This window comes from Corythoichthys intestinalis, chromosome 8 (assembly GCF_030265065.1).
Source record: "Corythoichthys intestinalis isolate RoL2023-P3 chromosome 8, ASM3026506v1, whole genome shotgun sequence".
Taxonomy (NCBI): Eukaryota; Metazoa; Chordata; class Actinopteri; order Syngnathiformes; family Syngnathidae; genus Corythoichthys; species Corythoichthys intestinalis.
The window spans coordinates 5,788,177-5,813,601 of NC_080402.1; the positions used below are offsets into that span (position 1 = coordinate 5,788,177).

The window sequence follows — 25,425 nt, forward strand, 5'->3', positions numbered from 1 at the left end:
GCTTGCATTAATTGCGTTAAATATTTTAACGTGATACATTTTAAAAAAAAAAATATTTACCGCCGTAATCGGGATAAATTTGATAACCCTACCTGAAGCCTAAACTAAAGACTCTGGATGAGTGTAACATATTATGTCTATAACGTTAAATACAATTAGAAAACGATTTAATTAAAAAATATAAATATATATTTAAAAAAAGGCATGGCAGATATCTTTTTGCCGATTCCGATACTTTGAAAATGACGTGATCAGACTGGTGTTCCCAACAGCATACGCCCTCTCGCTCTGTTGTCATTGAGACTTTTGCCCAACTTTTGTCTTATCAGGTATTTGCTGCACGCATTTTTCCCTGAAGCTTGTCTTGTTAATGACCGACAGTGCTGTCCTGCTCCTCACTTTTCAGATCTGGTTCAAATAGGAAGGGACGACGACATGTTGGGAAAGCTAACGAGTTACACGCTGGAATTTCGGCAACGGGCCCGGTGACGTCACGCACTGCGACGTAACAAGAATGGCGACCTATCACTTTACAAACTTTATGAAACAAAAACATTAAGAGGGGCTTTAATAACAAATTATTAAAACTAGAGATGGATCCGGTCCGAGCACGTCATTTTTAAAGTATCGGAATCGGCAAAAAAATATCGGCCACGCCTTTTTTTAATATATATATATTTTTTAATTTAATCGTTTTCTAATTGTATTTAACGTTACAGTCATAATAGGCTTAAGGTAGGGTTATCAAATTTATCCCGATAACGGCGGTAATTAATTTTTTAAAAAATGTCTCACGTTAAAATATTTAACGCAATTAATGCATGCACTGCACGACCCACTCACGCATTGTCTCGCTCAATCTGTAATGGCGCCGTTTGGAGCCTTTTTTTAATTGGCTAAAGCCTTACAATCCCTCTCCCTACGATTAGGAATATCATGGGAAGCAATGTGGGGAAGCAAGGTAGCAATTGATCTTTTTCTTAACACCTTATGTTATTTCACAACGCAGAGAAGATATATCAATTGGTAGCACTACGCACAGTCATGGTTCCTCTTCCCATCATGCATTTGGGCAGGGCTACAGTATCATTTACTGAAAGCTCAACAAATACACTAGATGGCAATATTTAGTCACAATATACAAAGTCACAAGTCTTTCTATCCGTGGATCCCTCTCACAGAAAGAATGTTAATAATGTAAATGCCATCTTGAGGATTTATTGTCATAATAAACAAATACAGTACCTATGTACTGTATGTTGAATGTATATATTAGTCAGAGTTTTATTCATTTTTTTCTTAATGCATTGCCAAAATGTATATGATCGGGAAAAATTGTTCAGGAATGATTGGAATTGAATCGGGAGCAAAAAAAAGCAATCGGATCGGGAAATATTGGGATCGGCAGATACTGTAATTTTCGGACTATAAACCGCTACTTTTTTCCTTCACTTTAAATCCTGCGGCTTATAGTCCAATGAGGCTTATTTGTTGATTTATTTGGGTTAAAAGGTAACACTTTATTTGACAGCGGCACCATAAGTCCGTCATAATTGTGACATGACACCATCATGGGCATTACTGAATGCTTATGACAGATGTCATTAGGTGTTAGCTGGCAAATTAGGACACTAACTTTGTTTATGTCTAGCTTGGGTCTTTTACATCCATTCAAAAGTGAGCTAATTTGCCGGATAACACTAAATGACATCTGTCATTAGCAGTGTTGTTAATCTTACTGAAAAAAAGTAATTAATTATCGTTACAAATTACTTCTCCCAAAAAGTAATTGCGTTAGTAACTCAATTACCTGAATGTAAGAGTAATTAGTTACTTGTCAAAGTAATTGGTGATAATTACTTTTTTTTTTCCCTAAAAAAAAAATGTAAAAAAAAAAAAAAAAAAAAAAAAAAACATTGGCCACACTATGTGAAGTTTTTTGTGAAGGTTTTTGGTACAATTGGCCCGAGCCCAATTCTTTACCCTAATTTACCCTTTACCCTGAATCAACTGTTGAAAGTTGTTAAAATTGCTCCCATTATTGCATTTGTTCCCTTCTCTCTACTTTCGACAAATGAAAGTTTTAAAACTGTTTCATCATTTAAAGATAGATTCAAGTCAAAATTTTGCCGATTTAGAAGTATTTTAGATAAAAAGTTACTTAGGTTCGCTAGGAAGGTTCTCTACAACAGAGCCGTCCTAAAAAGTCTACTGCTTTAAGATGGCGGCTGTCTACTAACGCATTTAGTGCCATGCAGTGTTGTTAATTTTACTTTAAAAAAGTAATTAATTACAGTTACAAATTACTTCTCCCAAAAAGTAATTGCGTTAGTAACTCAGTTACCTGAATGTAAGAGTAATTAGTTACTTGGCAAAGTAACTAGTGATATTTTTTTTTTCTCCAAAAAATAAAAAAATAAAAAAAAACAGGTCACACAATGTGACGCTTAAAGGGTTTGGGGGACAATTGGCCCAAGCCCAATTCTTTACCCTCCACTTAACTAGACACAAGGGTATTGCGATAACTAGCTAGTAACCTTTGCTATGTGTGGAAGTCATTTAAAGTTGTGAATCAATCGTTAAAGTTGTTAAAATTTTTCCCGTTATTGCATTAGTTCCCTTCTGTCTACTTTAAACATGTGTAAGTTTTTAAACTGTTTCATCATTTAAAGATAGATTTAAGTTAAGATTTTGCCGATTTAGGAGCATTTTAGATTTTAAAAAATTACTTAGGTTCGCTAGGAAGGATCTCTACATCAGGGCCTTCCTGAGAGGTCTACTGCTTTAAGATGGCGGCTGTTTACAAACGCATGTAGTCCTTAAAACATGTTGGCAATGCAGCAGTGTCTGTCATCTGCATCTAGTTCTATAATATGATATCTACCGTGTCATATGGGCGTAGTTTGTCGGCTATGGCTGCAGTCAGGTATTATTGGAGCCATCTAGCATCGCGGTTGCAATGGCGTCTTCCCCACTCCTGCTCTGCTCTCGTACCCGTGAGTCCGTTTCTCTCAGACTTTTTTTTATTTAACCAACTTAGTAACGCATAGTAACGCACGCCTTTCCCGCCTCAGTAACGGTAACGGCGTTGCCAAAATGAGAAAAGTAATTAATTAGATTACTCATTACTGAAAAAAATAACGCCGTTAGTAACGCCGTTATATTGTAACGCCGTTATTAACAACACTGGTCATTAGCATTCATGATTGCTCATGACAGTGTCATGTCGTAATTATAATTGTCTAATAACAGTCTTGGCGCGCCACTGTCAAATAAAGTATTGCCAAATACCATAAGTAGCATTTAATGAAACAACTGGAATAGTAACTGAAGAAATAATTAGCACATAACAGGAATTTTGATTGTTATCTACATCTGTAGTGCTGCAACGCATGCTAGGAGGCATGTTGGATGACAACAGTGTTGACAGCAGGTGGCAGCAGAGGTTGACTGTCTACCCCAAGGGAGCAGTGATGGCCAAATGAAGCTTCTTGAAGCAATCAAGCTTTGAACCAATTGGCTGCATGGTGGTTCATTTTGTCTTATGACAGTCGTATGATGCCACTGTCAAATAAAGTGTTACCAGTTAATATCTTTTGGTGCAAATATCCCATAATACAGTGAGGACAGCTGCAGTTTATAGTCCAGTGCGGCTTATCTATGAACAAATGTCGTTTTTGTGTCAAATTTGGTGGGTGGTGGCTTATAGTCAGGTGCACCTGGTACTCAAACTAAAACGATCGGGAGCAAAAAAACATGATCGGAACAACCCTAATTATAACTCATACTAACATTTATCTTTTAAGAATTACTTGTCTTAAAAATAGAGGATCCCTTTAAGGCAAAACATTACGGCTTTTGTCCACCAGTGTCGCTAAAATCAACCAAAACTCAAAAGTTACCAAGAGTTGCTTTAAGCTTTTAAATGCGGTGATTAAAAAAACAAAACAAAAAAAAGCAATTTTGTGTCTCCTGTTTTACCGAACCGTGACTTTGTGTATACCGTCACACCCCGAGATTACACTTCTATCACCGTCCATGGCAGCCAGTGGGTTAAAATGCAAAAAGAGCGAGTCTTTCTCTTCCCCTCCCTCCCTGAAAGGGTGTGTACACACCGGTCTCCCCTCTACTTGTTCACACACGCACTCGCCTTCACGCCGAGTGTGTCTCAATAAAGTGGCGGTGGATGTCACCAAGATAAAGTCAATGTTTCTTCTTCCCCGTGCCGATCCGCTTGGCCCCGGAGACATAACAGCTCGTCCTTCAAGGACCCCTTCCCGCTGAGCTCCCCTCCTCCGGTCAGGGTGAGTCTTATTCTCCTCCCTGGCGAGCGCTTTCATGTCCTGGTGTGACAGGTCAACGTGTGGAATTTGGCGTCGGCTTATTGATCTTTTAAGTCAACTAGTTCAGGACTTTTTTTTTTTTTGCCCTGGAGTGAAACTCCGGATGGGATCGGGAAACCAAAACGGTGCCAACTTTAGTCCTTCGAAACGAGTCGCTCAAGATGGAATGCAATGATGACAATGTCAATGTCTGCTACTTGCTTTGGCACCTTTGGTAGAAATGTGACTTTTTTAGAGAAATGGTTAGAATGTCTGCGCCGCTGATTCATGTCTTGATTTCACGTGTACTTGGGAGTACTTTTTCCACCTACATTCCAAAAACATGGACAGTTGCACTTTGAAATATGAGTTTAATTTATTCAGTGACCACAATTACTTTAAATTAGGGTTCCTATGATTGAGTAATTGACAATTAGTCAGTGTTAAATTAATTGCCAACTAATATTTAAGGATGTACTCATAAATCACCAATTTCATGACAAGTCCATAACGATTCGACTTTATTTAAAAGCCTTGGACCGATTTAATACGATTATCTACACGATTGTGCACAAATTTCACCTAGCCAGGCAATAAAAGCAAATCAAATTGACGTTTTTGACAATTTTGTTCCTGGAGCATATCAGACATTTTGAAGAAACTTTTTGAATATGTTTCGCATTTGATCGGTTGGATTCGATACCTGTTTAACCCTTTAAGCGCCAAAGTTGTAATATTGCGACAAGCAGCATTGTTGTGTTTAACAGGCCAGAACTGCAAATAACGTGTCTCATGTAGTTACTACTTTGCACCAAAAGATGTCAGATGTCTGCCAGAGGTTTGCCAGAGATTTGCCAAACGTTTGACAGATGTTTGCCCAAAGTTTTCCAGAGGCTTGTCAAAAGTTAGCCAAATGTTTGCCAGATGTTTGCCAAAGGTTTGCCAGAGGATTGCCAAAATATTGCCATTGGTCTGCCGAAAGTGTGCCAGATATTTGCCAAATGTTTTCCAGAGGCTTGCCAAATGTTTGCTGAAGGTTTGCTAGAGGTTTGCCCAATGTTTTCCAGAGTCTTGCCAAAGGTTTGCCGGATGTTTGCCAAAGGTTTGCCAGAGGTTTGCCAACAGTTTGCCAGAAGTTTGCCAGAAATTTTCCAGGCGTTTGCCAGAAGTCTGCCAGAGATTTGCCAGATGTTGGCCGGAAGCCATCTTTTGGTGCAAAGTAGTAACTACATGAGGCCCCACATTTTTGGCTCTGGCCTGTTAAAGACAGCAATGTTGTCTGTCGCAATTTTGCAATTCTGCAAATATGGTGTCTCGTGTAGTTACTACTTTGCACCAAAAAAATGGCAGATGTTTCCCTAAGGTTTGCCTGATGTTTGTCAAAGGTTTCCCAGAGGATTGCCAAAATGTTGCCATTGGTCTGCCAAAAGTTTGCCATATATTTGCCAAAAGTTTTCCAGAGGCTTGCAAAATGTTTGCAATAGGTATGCCAAAGGTTTGACAGATGTTTGCCAAAGGTTCGCTAGAGGTTTGCCCAAAGTTTTCCAGAGGCTTGCCATAAGTTTGCCTGAAGTTTGCCAAATGTTTGCCTGACGTTTGCCAGAGGTTTGCCAAAGGTTTGACAGCAGTTTGCCAACAGTTTGCCAGACGTTTGCCGGAAATTTGCCAGTTGTTTGCCAGAAGTCTGCCAGAGGTTTGCCAGATGTTTGCCAGAAGCCATCTTTTGGTGCAAAGTAGTAACTGCATGAGGCCCCATATTTTTGGCTCTGGCCTGTTAAAGACAGCAATGTTGTTCGTCGCAATTTTGCAATCCTGCAAATATGGTGTCTCATGTAGTTACTACTTTGCACCAAAAAAATGGCAGATGTTTGCCTGATGTTTACCAAAGGTTTGCCAGAGGATTGCCAAAATGTTGCCATCGGTCTGCCAAAGTGCGCCATATATTTTCCAAAAGTTTTCCAGAGGCTTGCAAAATGTTTGCAATAGGTATGCCAAAGGTTTGACAGATGTTTGCCGAAGGTTTGCTAGAGGTTTGCCCAAAGTTTTCCAGAGGCTTGCCAAATGTTTGCCATAAGTTTGCCTGAAGTTTGCCAAATGTTTGCCTGACATTTGCCAGACGTTTGCCAGAGGTTTGCCAAAGGTTTGCCAGAAGTTTCCCAAAGGTTTGACAGAGGTTTGCCAACAGTTTGCCAGACCTTTGCCGGAAATTTGCCAGTTGTTTCCCAGAAGTCTGCCAGAGGTTTGCCAGAAGCCATCTTTTGGTGCAAAGTAGTAACTGCATGAGGCCCCATATTTTTGGCTCTGGCCTGTTAAAGACAGCAATGTTGTTCGTCGCAATTTTGCAATCCTGCAAATATGGTGTCTCATGTAGTTACTACTTTGCACCAAAAAATGGCAGATGTTTGCCAATGGTTTGCCTGATGTTTGCCAATGGTTTGCCTGATGTTTGCCAAAGGTTTGCCAGAGGATTGCTAAAATGTTGCCATTGGTCTGCCAAAAGTTTGCCAGATATTTGCCAAAGGTTTTCCAGATGCTTGCTAAAAGTTTGCCATTGGTTTGTCAAAAGTTTGACAGATGTTTGCCGAAGGTTTGCAAAATATTTGTCAGAGGTTTGCCAGATATTTGCCTTAGGTTTTCCAAAAGTTTGCCAGATGTTTGCCATTGATTTGCCATATGTTTGTCAAAACAAAATGTTTGATAGAGGTTGGCCAGAGGTTGGCCATACTTTTGCCAGAGGTCTGCCAAATGTTTGCCAGAATCCATCTTTTGGTGCAAAGTAGTAACTACATAAGGCCCCATATTTTTGGCTCTGGCCTGTTAAAGACAGCGATTTTGCTCGTCGCCATTTTGCGACTTAAACGCTTAAAGGGTTTACAAATGAATATCAATCCAGATCGCTGTATCGCTGCACCCCATTCAAAACAATTTTAACATTTAATTTTCATGTTCCAGTCATGCCCATTTCGCTAAAATTCCACTGTTCACAATCTATTTCAAACATTTACTTTCTGCTAGTACATGTATTGTCCCATTCAGACAAACTTCAATTCTATTTGTATTCCATTTAAGCAGTCACACCAAATCTCTATAGAAGTTACTTTCTTCGATCCATCTTAAAATGTTGTGCTGACCAATAAAAGCCACACATTTGGAGTTGAGTTATTCGGTCGCCATCATAAAACGCACGCCCACTTCGCTCACTCCTGTACGTGTTAATCATTACATCTTTCAGTGTGTTCTCTTCGCCATACGCTTGTAAAAAGAACTTATCTGATCATGGATATAGATAGACGCCACCAGTTATTCATTTATGAGCAAACTATGTCTGATAGGTTCAAAACAGTCATAAATAGCTTTCATGAAAAGACAAATGATAAAGCTGGAGATTCTTTTCAGACAGTTTTGAACATTGTTGTGTTAATCAAAGTCAACAATGTAACACTACCCACTGCGTTTATACGGAACAAGACACAAAGTTTCTGTGCCTATTTGCCCCAAAACTTAAATCTAGTAGCAAACAAGCATTTGAATTAGCAGTGTTTATCCGGTGGCAGCAAACGTCACACCAAGCAGAAAATGATAAACAAACACTGTAGGGTGTGTCTCGATCGATGACCGTTAAGTGACCCTAAATATTGTCAACTTGGGTTAAAAAAAAAAAAATTAAATTAAAGTGTAAAATATTACGACTTCTCGAGAGAGGAGTATTCGGAACTACATGAAAATAGTTGTGCAGTCAAGTCGGTTTTGTTGCAAATTGAAGACCTTAATCTTTACTCAAGCACCACCACACTACTTTTTCCATCCATCCATAATCAGTGTTGTTAATCTTACTTTAAAAAAGTAATTAATTACAGTTACAAATTACTTCTCCCAAAAAGTAATTGCGTTAGTAACTCGGTTACCTGAATGAGAGTAATTAGTTACTTGGCAAAGTAACTGGTGATAATTTTCCTGTTGTTTTTTTTTTCTCAAAAAAAAAAAAGTTTAAAGGGTTTTTTGGGATAATTAGCCCTAGCCCAATTCTTTACCCAAAACTTAACTAGACACAGGGGTATTGCAGATATTGCGATAACTAGATAGTTACCTTTGCTATGTGTGGAAGTCATTTAATGTTGTGAATCAACCGTTAAAGTTGTTAAAATTGCTCCCGTTATTGCATTAGTTCCCTTCTGTCTATTTTCGACATGTGTATCTTTTAAAACTGTTTCATCATTTAAAGATAGATTTAAGTTAAGTTTTGCCGATTTAGGAGTATTTTAGATAATAAAAAGTTACTTAGGTTCACTAGGAAGGTTCTCTACAACTAGGGATGGGAATTGATACGATTTTTATGATTCCGATTCAGTGTTTCCCACAAATGAACGAGACTGTGGCGGGCCGCCACAGTCTCGTTTGGGCCCGCCACAGTCTCGTTTGCCCCTCCGCCGAAAAACAAAAAAAAAGATAATAATCAGATGCGTCAGTCAGCCGATTACACAGCTGTAGCCCACTCCACTCTACTACCCGCGAGAGCGCACGCGTAGTAGTAGAGTAGCTTTTTAGAGTAGTATTTTATTTATTTAAGAGACGCAAGGGGAACAAGTAGGAAGAATGGGAGAACGAGCGAGATAGCGAGAGATAGCGGTCGCATGTCTTCGCAGCACGCTGTTATTTTGTCATTGTTTTTCTGTATTATTGTTACCACAATCAAGTGGGTAAGCAAATACAGACTTCTCTCCTTCTTCCCCATATCCGGGGCATTACAATAGTTTGGATCGGACTTTTCGGCGAAAGTGAGCGGTGGACGGCCGTCTTGGACGGAAAGCAAACTTTGATTGAACTTGCGCGGAAAGGCGGGCCCCAAAATAAAGCCTTGCTCTATTTTCAGAGCGTTGGTCACAGTAAAATATTTATTAGTTCAAGCAGAGTAAAATGATACATATTCACGTTACAAGAACGTCGTTTCCGTGTCCATCGATTGGTAAGAAAAGGCTGTTTGTACGAGTGACGTGTGGGCGCTCCTGTCAGGGGCGACATTTCGCGTGGAGTGGCTATTTTTCGGCACAACACCGGCGCGCCAACTTCAGACAATTACGGCTGACGAAACTTTGATAAATGCCCCCCCCCCCCCCCCCCCCCAATTTCGCGAGCTCTGGGACACTCGAAAAATGACTCTCATACCTCTCCTTGCTAAGTTAACGGTACCTCGTTGTGCGTTTGTGTGGAAATTTAGTTCACGAACAACGGGGAAAAAACTATTCACCTTCTCACCGAATCAAGTAAAAGTCTTTACACGGCTATTAGAATTCCCCCAGTCCTGTAAATGGGTCAGTTGACAGAAGGACTGTTATTGTTGTGGTAATGTAGTACTTACGAGGGTCAAATAAAAAGGAAAAAGGAGGACTACGACGGCGGTCTGAAACCCGTGGCTCTCGGGCCGCATGCGGCTCTTTAGCGCTTTTTTTTTTTTTTTTTTTTAATGGAAAAAGATGGGGAAGGGAAATATATTTTTTGTTTTAATAGGATTTCTAGGAGGACAAACATGACACAAACATTCTTTCAATTCATTAATATTGTAATGAAGTTAAACTTGTGGTGGCATCGTACAACAGAGTAGTCACGTGGTGCGCTATAGGATCCACTGCAGGGAAAATAAACATTTAATCATGAAGGCTAATTATGTATTTCTAGCCAACTTAGTCATTTTTATAGTAGGCTAATATAGCTAGTATTGATAATTATAAGGCTTGTACAAGGCTTTGAATTTTTTGCTGCTCCAGACATACTGAAGTTTTTTTGGGCGGGGGGGTCAAATATGGCTCTTTCAACAGTTTGGGTTGCCAACCCTGAGTCACTACGAGATGTAAGTCGTACTATTGCTACGAGAAAAAAAGTCACATTATTACATAGGGTAACGTAGCTGTAATCAGCTACGCATTTTACATACATGTACCGTAGCTGAGAGCTATAACATTAGCCTAGCTAATGAAATATTTCAAATATATCTTTGTTATGATTCTTCTTGGGGGGAAAAAAATAATGAAGAAAAAAAAAAATTCGCCGTGGCACGACTTGGTGAGGCTGTCCGACTCCGATGCAGCCCACCACCACAGTTTCGAAAAATCCTACGGGAAACACTGCGATTCCATTATCGATATTGCTTGACGATTCGATTCTTTATCAATTCTCTTATCGATTCTAATTTGAGGAAAAAGAAGAACAAAACGTTTTGATTGGCATTGAGTTTGTTTAATCAGAAGTCACAACCTTACTAACTCATAACGAGGTCAAAAGAGGCCCAAAGCCTCAATGTTAACTGTGGCAATACGTGGCAGATACACAAGAATGTGTAACATTTTACTGAAACATTTTTCTAATAGGAAAAAAATATTGGTATATATTGGCATATAGGTCGTTGTTCTGCCTTTGGCAATATGTGTTAAAGCAGGGGTCCTGAAAATTTGTCCTTTGAGGGCCACATAACTTTTCCCTTCTCTGATGAGGAGCCGGGGTCAGTTTGTAACAGAAAAAGTGTGATGATTGCAGGAGTGCCGAAATGTAAAAATTTGTTTTTCAGAAAGCCACAATCAAATAAACCTTCCTGGATTCTTCATGGGACAAAAGTAAAGAAAAATAATAATATAATTTCATGTAATAATAATAAATAATAATAACACTATTAATTAAATAGATAATAACTAAATAACCCTCTCTGAGTTCATCACAGAAAAAGGCCAGGAAATGAATAACATTATTGAGAAAAAAAAATCAAAATGCTCTCTAGTGTTGTTCAGGGGGCCGGACCAAATGTGGAGGTGGGCCGTATTCGGCCCGCGGGCCGTAGTTTGGGGACCCCCATGTTAAAGTATTATTTACCATCTATCTATCCATCCATCATCTTCCGCTTGTTCCGGGTGCTTTCACGCTCAAGTGGGGGCGCCCTTGCGCTTCCTCACGCGAAGAACGTGCTCACTTGAAGAAGAGCGCGCTTACATGCGAAGAAGAAGTGCACATCCAAGCGAGTGAGCGAGTTAGTGAGAGGGAAACACTACAAGCCTATGTTCTTTGTTAATGTTTGCAAAATATCTACAGAGGCAACGCCTGTATGTATCATGTTTTGTGTTGTTTTTGTGTGTTTCCACTCGCGATCAGACACTTAAATCCAGTTGTGTAGTGGTTTGAACGATGTGCTAATGATAGCGAACGCATGCTAACTGTCTATTTATATTACTGTATTAACAGCTAATCATCGCTGATTTACGTTGATGCAAACCTGTTTGTTATTGGGGACGAAATTGATTTGTTTCATTTCTATTTTTAGTTTCACTCTTCAAGTGATGGTTGAATAAAGTCAGCAAATTATACCAACGTCTTCTGCATCGTCATTTGGGAGTTTAGCAGCTGCTGTATAGCCAGGACTGAGCCTCAGCGTCTCGGTGAGGACGGTGCAGTCGTATTCCCTCCCGATGCAGTTATTTCCACCTTGTAATGACTGCAAGTCGCTTTGTTTTAATTTGTCCTCGTGAAGTGAAGACACACTTTCGAGCGTTTCAACCTACATGCTGTCATTGTTATGTTTACGGGTGCAATGCTCGTGCTAAACCATCGTAACCTTTCATTTTCACCCTCTTTCCTTGTGAAGTGTAGCAAACGTTTGGAGCGAGTGGTTCTTAGCGCCATGCTAGTTTGATGCGTCAGGTGTTCTGGACAACAAGACACGTCACGTCACAACGCAATACGTGTCTTTAGGAATCGTTAAAGGGATCGTTACGGCTTTTTCATTGTGATGTCGAGGTCTCGAAACACTAGGAACCGGTTCGGAATTGGAATCGGATTTTGATTCCCATCCCTATCTACAACAGAGCCTTCTTGAGAAGTCTACTGCTTTAAGATGGCGGCTGTTTACTAACGCATCTAGTTCTTTATTATACTTGTTGCTAATGCCACCGTGCCTGTCATTTGCATCTAGTTCTGTATATATGTGATATCTACCGAAGCATCATGTGGGCGTAGTTTGTAGGCTATCGGCTACAGTCAGGTATTATTGGAGCCACCTAGCATAGTAGCATCTTGTTTGCAACGACGTCACACTCCCTTGCCTCCTCCCCACTCCTGCTCTGCTCTCTCATCTCCGTGAGTCTGTCTTTTTCAGACTTTTCTCCCGTCAGTCAACCAACATCGCAACGCATAGTGGCACACGCCTTTCCCGCCTCAGTAACGGTAACGGCGTTGCCAAGATGAGAAAAGTAATTAATTAGATTACTCACTACTGAAGAAAATAACGCCGTTAGTAACGCCGTTATATTCTAACACCGTTATTAACAACACTGTTCATCATCTACCGCTTAATCCGGGTTTGGGTCGTAGGGGCAGCAGCTTTAGCAGGGAAGCCCACACTTCCCTCTCCCCAGCCACTTCAACCAGCTCCTCCGGCGGGATCCCAAGGCATTCTCAGGCCAGCTGAGAGACATAGTCTCTCCAGCGTGTCCTGAGTTGTTCCCGGGGCCTCCGGCTGGGGTGACATGCCCGGAATACCTCTCCAGGGAGGCATCCAAACTGGATGCCCAAGCCACCTCAACTGGCTCCTCTTAACCCGGAGGACTAGTGGCTCGACACCGAGTCCTCTAAGGGAGAGCCCGGACACCCTGTGGAGGAAACTTATTTCAGCTGTTTGTATCCACGATCTTGTTCTTTTGGTCACGACCCACAGCTCGTTACCATAGGTTCAGGTAGGAACGTAGATCGACTGGTAAATCAAGAGCTGCACCTTTTGACTCTGCTCCTTCTTCACCACAACGGACCGTTGCAGTGTCCGCATCATTGCAGAGACTGCACCAATCCACCTGTCAATCTCCCGCTCCTTCATACCTTCACTCGTGAACAAGACCACAAGATACTTGAAATCCTCCGCTTTCGGCAGGATCTCATCACCGACCTGAAGAGGGCACGCTACCCTATTCCAACTGAGGACAATCATCTCGAATTTAGAGGTGCTGATCTTCATCCCGACAGCTTCACACTCAGCTACGAACCGCTCCTGTCAGAGTTGAAGGTCAAGGCTTGATGAAGCCAACAGCACCGCTTCATGCAATGCTGAGGCCACCAAACCAGACCCCTTCAAGGCTTTGGCTGCGCCTAGAAATTCTGTCCATAAAAGTTATGAACAGAATCTGTGACAAACAGCAACCTTGGCGGAGTCCAACCCTCACTGGGAACGGATTCGACTTACTGCCGGCAATGCAGACCAAACTCTAAAACCGGTCGTACAGGGACCGAACAGCCCCTACAAAGGGGCTAGGTACCCCGTACTCCTGAAACGCCACCCCACAGGACTCCCCGAGGGATGCTGTCGAACACCTTCTGCAAATCCACAGAACACATGTAGACTGGTTGGTCGAACTCCTATGCGCCCTGAAGGACCCTGCCGATGGTGTAGAACTGGTCCACTGTTCCACAGCCAGGAGGAAAACCACACTGCTCCTCCTGAATCTGAGATTCGACTTCCTGACAGACCCTCCTCTCCAGAACCCCTGAAAAGACTTTACCAGGGAGGTTGTGGAGTGGGATCTTGTGATCTGTATTTGTAGATTTTCAATTCATTCAAAATTATAATAAACTGCAAAATAAACTGAAGATGCAATATCTGGGATGAGTTGTTCTGCTGATCGGTGTTCTGCCGTGGGTCACTTCCTGTTAATTTAGGGGCATTTACAGATCACTGTTGATTTTGCTTCAGTTCCTGTTAGTTTTCAGGGATTTAGGGGTCACGAACTGTTGATTTTTGTTTTGTTTTTGGCAACCTATTTAACTTTCGTCTTTGGTCTTTCGGATTAAATAGTTATTAGTATTAATCATATTTGAGTCATTTCACAGCATCTTTCTTTTTTAAAACCTTTCTATCAATGTCACGTTATACTTTTGCTAGCTAGCCGCTAGCTCCAATGCCTCTCTTACCTTTTATGCATCACTAAACAAAGTATTTCGCTACCTATTGACCCCTACTGATACGGAAGAGTATTGTATGATTACGGACCATTGAACAGCACAGACATGGCACATTTGCGGTTGCATTAAATAAAAAAATGCCACGGCACAGTGGTTGAAAACCACTGGATTAAACAACATTTCTGTTCCCAGCGGCTGTGTGAAGGATGAATAGTAATAAGTAGGGTTGTTCCGATCATGTTTTTTTGCTCCCGATCCGATCGTTTTAGTTTGAGTATCTGCCGATCCCGATATTTCCCGATCCGATTTCTTTTTTTTTTTTTTTTTTGCTCCCGATTCAATTCCAATCATTCCCGATAATTTTCCCCGATCATATACATTTTGGCAATGCATTAAGAAAAAAAATGAATAAAACTCAACGAATATATACATTCGACATACAGTACATAAGTACTGTATTTGTTTATTATGACAATAAATCCTCAAGATGGCATTTACATAATTAACATTCTTTCTGTGAGAGGGATCCACGGATAGAAAGACTTGTAATTCGTAAAGGAGAAATGTGACTTTGTATATTGTGACTAAATATTGCCATCTAGTATATTTGTTGAGCTTTCAGTAAATGATACTGCAGGCATTTAACTGTTCTGCCCAAATGCATGATGGGAAGTGCAACCATGACTGCGTAGGACACCAATTGATATATCTTCTCTGCGTTGGGAAAGAACATAGGGTGTTAAGAAAATGATCAACTACTACCTTTCTTCCCCACATTGCCTCCCATGTTAATTTTAATTGCTGAGAGAGGTATTGTAAGGCTTTAGCCACATAAACAATGGCTCCAAAGGCTGTCAAAATTCTCTCTACTCATTATACGCTGCCTTTTAGCACTATCTACAGGTAAAACGGCGTCTTTATAGATAACGCGACAATGCGTGAGTGGGTCGTGCAGCGCATGCGTTAATTATTTAACGTGATTAATTTTAAAAAATTCATTTCTGCCGTTAACGCAATAAATTTGATAGCCCTTCTTTAAGCCAAAACTACTCTGGATGAGTGTAAGACATTTTGTCTGTAACATTAAATACAATTAGTAAACGATTTAAATAAAAAATACATATATATTAAAAGGCATGTCCGATATTTTTTTGCCAATTCCGATACTTTGAAAATGACGTGATCGGGATGCCGATCGATCGGGACATCTTTAGTAATAAGGTAATGAATCCAGTTGTGGCTAAACAAAAGCATATGACGGTTAGCAACCGTGTGGCATAGTGTGGCAGCTACGTAAAGTACGTAGCTACTTAATCAGCTAGATTAGCCCAATATTAGCCCCTAATACTGTATCTTACGACCCACATAAAGGCAACTTTATATGGACTTACGATCCGCCAGCTTGTTGTCTCCTGTTGTCTTCCAAAATTATACCTGGGTGACGGCGCTTCAGGTGTTCATTCATGGCCGACGTGCTGGCAGGGTATACAAGCTTGGCATTGTAGAGACTCCACACAACAGTGTACCCTCCTTTGTTTCGTTGAAAATTTGAAATAAGTCCATGCTTTGGTCACTCTGGTGCGCTTTTTTTGGCTTTGTGCCACTTTCCTTGCCTGAATCCCGAGCGTCCGCCATTCTCAACTTTCCACGCATATTTTTTTAACCCTTTACTAACCGTCGATGGGATGGTGTGCTTGTCAACACATTTACTTCATTGAGGACTAGTCGTGACAGCTCTAATAGACCCTACCCACCGACGTCACAAAATCACGTGCTCGCTGTATGGTTCCGCCCACTTGTCCGTCATTTTGTGTCTGTATTATCAATGGTCTCAATTGATCGAGCAATTTATAATGCATTTAATGGAAGACCCGGTGCTTTCGGATGCCGTAAACTCACTTGATGCGTTGCATAAAAGGCGTTATGTGGAAAAGCTTCAGTTTATCCATTCGCCAGATCCATATTTCATGCCTAAATCGATGTTTTTCGACCCGCTGTCTCCACCGTATTTGCCTGACATCTGCTAGCTACCCTGAACTGTACAACTATCTTGTCCACACAAAATCAGCCTATTCTCACGAAAGTTTGAAAAACTTTGAGCTTGGAGGCTTATAAATACTTCGTTGCTGGTTGGGTGAAACAGGTCCTCGTCCACGAAAATTCGGCAGGAATCTATCTTGTGCTTGGAAAGGTGAGTTACGAAATTTTCAATTCAAAATCTTTTGTTATTGCTAACATCCACTGTCAAGTCTAATGTATTTCATGTCGTTTGTCAATGGAGTTAGGGCTTTTAATGTTTATATGGTTTAGCGATAGCACTCTCACTACATACATACGTGTATGTTGTCGGCGATTAGCCTAGCAATGATCTTAATTGTGGTTGTCAGCCCAAAACCCTCTAAATATATATTACATGCATCTTACCAGATATAAAATGACTACTACATAATCTGTGGTAATCGTTTGGAGCCCAGTTTTCTCGTCGAATTGCAGCAGCCCATCTCGCTCTCTTCTCTCCGGGTCTCTCGGAATCCGGTAGAACTTCAAGTCTCTCCGTCTTCTCCGTCTATCTTCTCTGTTATTGCAACCGACCGCCACACACGCCTTCACCATTTTGATTATTAATGTTAACGAGCAGAAAAACACGTCGTAAATAGGAGGAATGTACGTAGCCGTAACAGGGAAACATGATGTGTTGACGGACAATTGGGTGGCACCAGTCAGGAGGAAGGAGTTGTGACGTCAGTCTATACAAACCCCTTCAAGATATAAAAGAGGTGTCTTTCAACTAGTTGTCAGTCGACATACTGTATCATCAAAAATGTTATCAAAATATTTCATAAAGGTTGAAAAGGTACCTAGTGTTGCTTTAAGTTAGTCCTGAAAATTATTGTCAGTCATATTCAAATAGTGAAATGTGCTTTCAAATCGTTAAAATCCCTCAAAAGTACTACCCCTCCCAAATGGATTGGACATTTATCGCCTTCAAAGGCAACGAATGAGTTAACATGATGACTCTACCGAAGCTGCGTGAGATCACCTTCATTTGAATCAGGAGTCCTGGCCAACAATGGAAATCAGAGCTCTTGATGTGGGTTAGCTGAATGTAAGCGCGCAACGTGCCGCTGTGTTGACATCGCATGTAAACTTTGAACTGCCCGCGACTGTTTGGCCAAGAGAGGAGTGGCCGCCCGTGTACTAGATTATGACTTGCTTTAAAACCAGTACGCTCCATATACTGCATCTTTAAACAACATACTGTAGATGCACAAGTACAGTACGCGCCTTTTCTTCCTTCGCTTTGTGAGCCAGACGCGGTCAAAACGTTGTGGAATAAATGAATACATCGAGGATTATTTTGGGTCTTTTTTGATCTGCGTGTAAAAATAGCCACGTTGCTGTTTTTTGTCATCAGGATCTCAGGCGGGCTGCCCGCCTACTGCTGAGACTGCAGCATGCCTGCTTTGGTTTCATCATTAGAATTATACGACATGTAAATTGCTACAGCTGTCTATTAGATTTGGGACAGTACTAAGCAACCTTATGAGTAGCGATTAGCCATTTTGTAGCGCTTGTGAGGATGGATCGGACGAACAGGCTTACCCCCTATTCACAATGTTAGGCAGGTAATAGCAGGTCATTAAATCAAAGGTCATTCAAACACTCGATTGCAAAACGAAACTAAAATGATCACATAACGATAAACTAAACGGCATAACAAGCAGTTATTGAAACAACTAGAACTGCAACTGAAGCAATAATTAGCACAGAACTTGAAGTTTGATTTAGAGCTGCAGCTATCAAATATTTTAGTAATCGAGTAATCGACTGAAAATCCTATCGATTAATCGAGTAATCGGATAAAACATAATTTTTAGGTAAAGAGCAATGGCGTACCGCACGCAGGCTATTTTTAGACCGTGACGTCGCATCGTAAAGCGGAAGTTTAAGCCGAAGTGGGACATTATAGACCCGCCCTCGCATAGACCCAACGTAAAAAGTGCTACTTTTCTCCAGTAATCTTTCAAAAACGAACATGCCGATCACGCATTGCTTTTTTGGAACTTGTAGAAACGACTCTAGACATTACGACACATGAAGGATGTTTCTTCATACTTTTCCGGAAACCAAAAACTCGGGAGGAAAAAATGTGAAGACCTAATCAATTTGCGCGGACTTTAACACCAGCTCGGCGAATCCATTCACGTTTCATATGCAGTAAACATTATGTTGGGTTGGCATGGTCTTTCAGAGGACAAAGAGGTAAGCCATTTTTATATTTTTAACTTATTTTTTTAGCGTAACGTTGTGCCGTACTGCTTCTGTCTGACAATGAATGACCTGAAAAGAATTACAATGGTATCTGACTGCCACTGTTACCGTTTCTGTTATATATATATATAAAAAAACAACTTTAGTAAGGGGGAAGTGTAAATAAATTATAGGATTAAGATGTGTTATCAATGAAAAAATTTAAAGTGTTCGTTGGCTGTCACTGAGTAGCCTTTGCGATCGCTACACAAAGCAAACTAAATTACCCCCAAGAACGTTAAGAGACGTAGGACAACCAGAGGATATATAAGAAAGACAGGGCTGATGGTAAAGGATAGCTTGTTGAATCAGGAGAATGTCACTGTCAGTCGCGTCGATAAAAAAGCTAAAGCTATGCTTAGGTCGGCTCATTTTTTTCGTCTTTTTCACCCTTCGACACTAAAGCCATCTCTTTAACTGAACATTTTTATGTTCTTCCACATATTTGCCAGTCAATTTGGCAACATTGACATCATTTTCGGAGAGAATTGGTAGGTTTAGCGCTGTAAGTATCTCCTTCGTACACGATTTCCATTCATTTCCTATTAGGGACAAACGCTGGCTTGTCCTTACTTAGCAACAGTAGCTAATGTCATGAATATTAATGAGCGGAAGTGACGTGTTGCTTGCGGTACGCCATTATAAATATACATGAGAAAACAAGACATTTCATCTAATATTGAACCATTTCCAGTGAATCAATGTCTTTATTTTTGATGTACATTGTTGAAAACAGCCAACAATTGCCTCTCAGATGTTACTAGAATAAAAAAAAAAGGCCAATTCACTGCTTTCACTCAAAAAACTTTTAGATCTTATCAAAAAAATATATTTATATTCGAGATGTCGATCGGGTCCGATCACGTCATTTTCTAAGTATCGGAATCGGCAAAAAAATATCGGACATGCCTTTTTTTAATATATATTAGAGCTGTCCCGACTAGTCGACATGGTCGACGTCATCGATGACGTAAATCCGTCGACGAGCAAAACATCCCCTCGACGGTTAATGAAGCGTTAAAAAAATATATGCGTGGAAAGTTCAGAATGTCGGACGCTCTGTATGCAAGCGGGGAAAGCGGCACAAAGACAAAAAAGCGCACCAGAGTGTCCAAAACATTGACTTATTTCAAAGAAACAAAGGAGGGTACACGGTTTTGTCCTGTCTCTTCAATGCCAAGCTTGGCTGCACGTCGGCCGAGAATGAACACCTAAAACGCCGTCAACCAGTTTGTAAGTCCATCTAACTAACTAACGACATGTTTTATTGACGTTGCTAAGCCTGTCACGATATGCAATGAGTCCAATTATCGCAGGGCAAATAAAAATGAGGCCGGTAATTTTCACGGCTGTCTTTTATCGCTGCGTACTTGCGTGCGTGCGTGCGTGCATACATTGGTGCGTGCGTGCTGATGGCTCCAGTTCCTTTCTCTTATCAACACGCTGTAGAATTAAAGTTCAGACATACAAAATAAGAAAACCCATCCATATTAAACACTGTAACGTTAGCACTGCTACACTGAGGTGAATGGGGGAAAAAGGCAACTTACTTTAGCCTGCTATAAAACATTGGCAGTTGTCTCGTGAAAGCAAACTTGCGGTTAAAAGGTGACACTTCAAAAAGGAAAAATGGCTGGTTAACAACATTTGCAAACGAAAAAATGACCCCCAAAAAATCTATTACTGACACTACTTGCAATTACAAAAAGTGCTTTTTTGCTGAGTGTAAAGCTGAAGTTAGCGGTTTAGCGAACGTACTTCCGGTAAACATTTCAAATTAAAAGCATGTCATGTTCTTCATATAAATAGCGATTTCTGGAGTTAATCCCACATACTTCAAAATTCAGATTCTACACTAAAAATACCTTTAAAATGACACTCTTTATGAAAAATCTGATTGGCAATGAATAATTATAATTATCATAATACTATTATATATAGTACTATAATATTAATGCGAGGTGTTTTTTTAAGAATTGTTTTGAATCATGTTGGAAAGGAAGTAAGTGTTCTGAATCTGTTTACATGCCATTCTTTTGCACTAGTTAATTCTATCAGCATTTGAACTCGTTTATTTTTTTATTTATTATTGTTATTTACGTATTTATTTGTACTTAAATAAATAATTTACGTGTTCCAATATGTTTTTTGAATTGATAAGCGTCAACAAAAATGTCATTGCTACATTAGTAAAAAAATTCTTTTTTAAATTTTAATTATAAGATTAGTCGACTAATCGTAAAAATAGTCGGCTGACTAATCGGGAGAAAATTAGTCGTTTGGGACAGGCCTAATATATATATATTTTTTAATTAAATCGCTTTCTAATTGTATTTAACGTTACAGACATAATATGTTACACTCATCCAGTCTTTAGTTTAGGCTTAAAGTAGGGTTATCAAATCTATCCCATTAACGGCGGTAATTCATTTTTTAAAAAATTTATCACGTTAAAATATTTAACGCACATAACGTACATAAGTACTGTATTTGTTTATTATAACAACAAATCAACAAGATGGCATTAACATTAACATTCTGTTAAAGCGATCCATGGATATAAAGACTTGTAGTTCTTGAAATATAAATGTTAGTACAAGTTATAATAATTTTATATTAAAACCCCTCTTAATGTTTTCGTTTTAATAAAAATTGTACAATTTTCAATAAAAAAATAAACTAGTAGCTCGCCATTGTTGATGTCAATAATTACACAATGCTCATTGTGCTTACCCATAAATTCAGTCGCACCAAAAAGCCAGCAGAGGGAGACAAAAAACACAAGTAACAAGTGGACATGTCACTGTGCTGTCATTTTAATCTGTTTGAGCGGGGCATGTGCGTTAATTGCGTCAAATATTTTAACATGATTAATTAAAAAAATTAATTACAGCCTGTTAACGCGATAATTTTGACAGCCCTAATATATATATATATATATATATATTTACAGTGGGGAGAACAAGTATTTGATACACTGCCAATGGGAAAACCCATTGGCAGTGTATACAATACTTGTTCTCCCCACTGTATATTGAATTAAATGCAAAGCAACTGACTAAGATGCTCGAAAAATAATTCAGACCCATTATAAAAGTGTTTTTTTTTGTCAATTTCATTCATTTTTGTTGCAGTTTTATTGCTTTACAACTTATATATATATATATTAGGGCTGTCAAAATTATGGCGTTAACAGGCGGTAATTAATTTTTTAAATTAATCACGTTAAAATATTTGACGCAATTAACGCAGATGCCACGCTCAGAGAGATTTAAATAATTGTACAGTCAAACGCTCACTTGTTGTGTTTTATGGAGTTTTGCCGCCCTCTGCTGACGCTTGGGTGCGACTGATTTTATAGGTTTCAGCATCCATGAGCATTGTGTAAGTAATTATTGACATCAACAATGGCCGGCTACTAGTTTATTTTTTGATTGAAAATTTTACAAATTTTATTAAAACGAAAACATTAAGAGGGGTTTTAATATAAAATTTCTATAAATTGTATTAAAATTTTTCTTTCAAGAACCACAAGTCTTTCTATCCATGGATTGCTTTAAGAGAATGTTAATAATGTTAATGCCATCTTGTTGATTTATTGTTATAATAAACAAATACAGTCCCTATGTACCGTATGTTGAACGTGTATATCCATCTTGTGTCTTATCTTTCCATTCCAACAATAATTTACAGAAAAATAAGGCATATTTTATAGATGGTTTGAATTGCGATTGATTACGATTAATTAATTTTTAGGCTGTAATTAACTCGATTAAAAATTTTAATCGTTTGACAGCCCTAATAATATGTAATATATAGGAAAATCAATTACAAACAATGACACTTTTCCGCCACCCTGGCCCCCCCTAAAAATCTGCATTTGCTTTTTGTGTGTTAAAGTTTTACAAAAAATAGATAAGATAATAAATAGATACGATAATAAGAAATTCTGTGCAAAGGAACTTCAGTAAAAAAAAAAAAAAACAGCTCTACCAATGGGGTTTCCCTTATTTTATTTTTTTTTTAAGAGAATTGGCAACCCTAGTTGTAGATGAGTTACTAACAATAAGATAAAGCATACAGAACTAAAACATCATTTTAATCAGGGTTCCCTTTAAGAAAAGCCATAAAATTGCAGCATTGATTCAATGTCAATCACAGCCTTAGCAACTGTTGGAAGAACTGTTTAATGCAAAGCCAGTTGGATGTTGGGATGTGCCAAAAAGCATCTTGGCAGCTTACCCTCCGGGCCGCTAGTGGTTGGACCCAAATGCTGCCGCGGATTATTGCACGTAGCTGAGTGTAAACATAAACCTCTGTCAGGGCACGCTTACAAGGCAGTTGAAGAAGGAGTGGCGTCACTAGTGCTGATTGACCCATGGCCATATTCAAATAATGGTGTTGTTTTTTTATTGCCGAGGGAGCAGGTGGAGTCTTACTGTTGATACTTCCCTTCCGGAATGGATCTAAATAAAACTAGAACTCCAACCGTTTCAGTAACAGTCAGGATCACCTTTACCTGGCGGGCCTAACGAATCTTTGCAGCATTGAGGGGAGACATTCCGAGTTCTCAATGGCGGCCCGAGGGCGGAAGGAGATAGGGGAGAGCGTAAACCGAGACGTGGCGTGTCACTATTCTCATTCTTGCTTTTTGGGGCAATCTTAATTCAAGCTGAAAATATCAGCTAGTTTAGTTCAGCAGCTAGTTCAGCTGGTCTGCAGCAGCTGCTCACTGTGTAGTCCAGGTATTTGGAGTAATACAATATAAAAGACAATGATTCAAAGAGTGTCATTTTTATCATAAGAACAAATGAGGACAAACGGTTAGTTTTCCCTGACTTTAGATTGTCAGGTCAAGTTTTCTGTAGTCAGGTGAAATATCTGTCATATGGTCTCAGACATGCTGACTGACAATGAGGACATATTTCGACAGTGCCGTTCACTATAGTGATGCACGATAATACATTTTTCAACCGATATCGATAACCGATAATTTCCTGCCCCTTCCACCCGATAACCGATAATGTCACGCCGATAATTCAATTCAAATATGTATGTAAAATGTTAAAGTATACAAAGATCAAATGTTACTGTGCAAAAATGTAATTTAGTGCTATTTTTTTCCACATCAAATGTGAACAAGTAGTAAATTCCAGCATCTAAACAATGGCAATGACATTGTGTAATGGTAAGCTTTTGGCAACAATTACTTAGAGAGTAAACACCCAAGTTGCACAAAAATGCCTTTAAAAGTAAGCCATTCCTAACATATATCATATTACTACACTGCAAAAACACCTCCTTAAAGCTAGCAGAATTGGACAAAACTGTTGATTGCGCACATTTGGAGGCTAAATCAAGTATATAATTATCGGATTGCATTATCGGTTGAATTTCGTTTTATCTGGATTATCTGTCTGACGTCATAATTGCCATTATCGGCCGATAATTATCGGTGACCGATATTATCGTGCATCTCTAGTTCACTATATGCCCAAGCCAATGGAAATTCTAGGAAATTTGGTCAGTGTCCTGATGAGTTCAAACTGGACTTGTTGAATTGCACAGCCCTCCCACTTCAAATGGATCGGACGGTCGTGAGTTGACGCTCAACGCTACTTCGCGCTTCCAACTTTGCGCCCTCAGTCCATCACGATTTTTTTTTTTCAATTAGAAAACATAAATAAACTAGGGCTGTCAAAATTATCGCGTTAACGGGCGGTAATTAATTTTTTTAATTAATCACGTTAAAATATTTGACGCAATTAACGCACAAATGCCCGCCAAAACAGATTTAAAATGACAGCACAGTGAAATGTGTACTTGTTGTGTTTTTCGGAGTTTTGGCGCCCTCTGCTGGCGCTTGGGTGCGACTGATTTTATAGGCTTCAGCACCCATGAGCATTGTGTAAGTAATTATTCACATCAACAATGGCGGGCTACTAGTTTATTTTTTGATTGAAAATGTTACAAATTTTATTAAAACGAAAACATGAAGAGGGGTTTTAATATAAAATTTCTATAACTTGTACTAACATTGATCTTTTAAGAACTGCAAGTCTTTCTATCCATGGATCGCTTTAACAGAATGTTAATAATGGTAATGCCATCTTGTTGATTTATTGTTATAATAAAGAAATACGGTTGTTGTATGTTGAATTTATATATACATCTTGTGTCTTATCTTTCCATTCCAATAATAATTTACAAAAAAAATGGCATATTTTAAAGATGGTTTGAATTGCGATTAATTACAATTAATTAATTTTTAAGCTGTAATTAACTCGATTAAAAATTTTAATCGTTTGACACCCCTAAAATAAATAAAGTAGGGCTGTCAAATGATTAAAATTTTTAATCGAGTTAATTACAGCTTAAAAATTAATCTATTATTATTATAAAGTTTTTCTATCCATGGATAGAAAAACTTGTAGTTTTTAAAAGATAAATGTTAGTACAAGTTATAGAAATTTTATATTTAAACCCCTCTTAATGTTTTCGTTTTATTAAAATTTGTAAAATTTTCAATCAAAAAATAAACTAGTAGCTCGCCATTGTTGATGTCAATAATTACACCATGCTCACTCCCCAAACCCATAAAATCATTTGGACCCAAGCGCCAGCAGAGGGCGCCAAACAACAAGTAACAAGCAGACATTACACTGCCGTCATTTTAATCTGTTTGAGCGGGGCATGTGCGTTAATTGCGTCAAATATTTTAACGTGATTCATTTTAAAAATTAATTACCGCCCGTTAACGCAATCATTTTGACAGCCCTAAAATACAGATGAGCTGTCCTGATCCGATCACGTAGTCTCATTCTCCCTCCTGCTTTTCTTTGTCAGGCAGTGCACTGAATTTTTG

General features: G+C 39.3%; 1 protein-coding gene across 2 annotated transcripts in view; it reads left to right on the forward strand.

Annotated features, from left to right (window-relative positions):
• Positions 1–25,425, forward strand: part of coro2aa (coronin 2Aa) — a 76,202-nt gene that overhangs the window by 20,118 nt on the left and 30,659 nt on the right. Inside the window, exon 1 of one of the 2 annotated variants that reach the window (XM_057843424.1) lies at positions 4,112–4,304. The exons of the other annotated variant lie outside the window; for it this stretch is intronic. The gene's annotated coding sequence lies outside the window, so the exon portion shown is untranslated. Of the gene's footprint in view, positions 1–4,111; positions 4,305–25,425 lie in introns of those variants that run through there. 2 annotated transcript variants of the gene reach the window in all.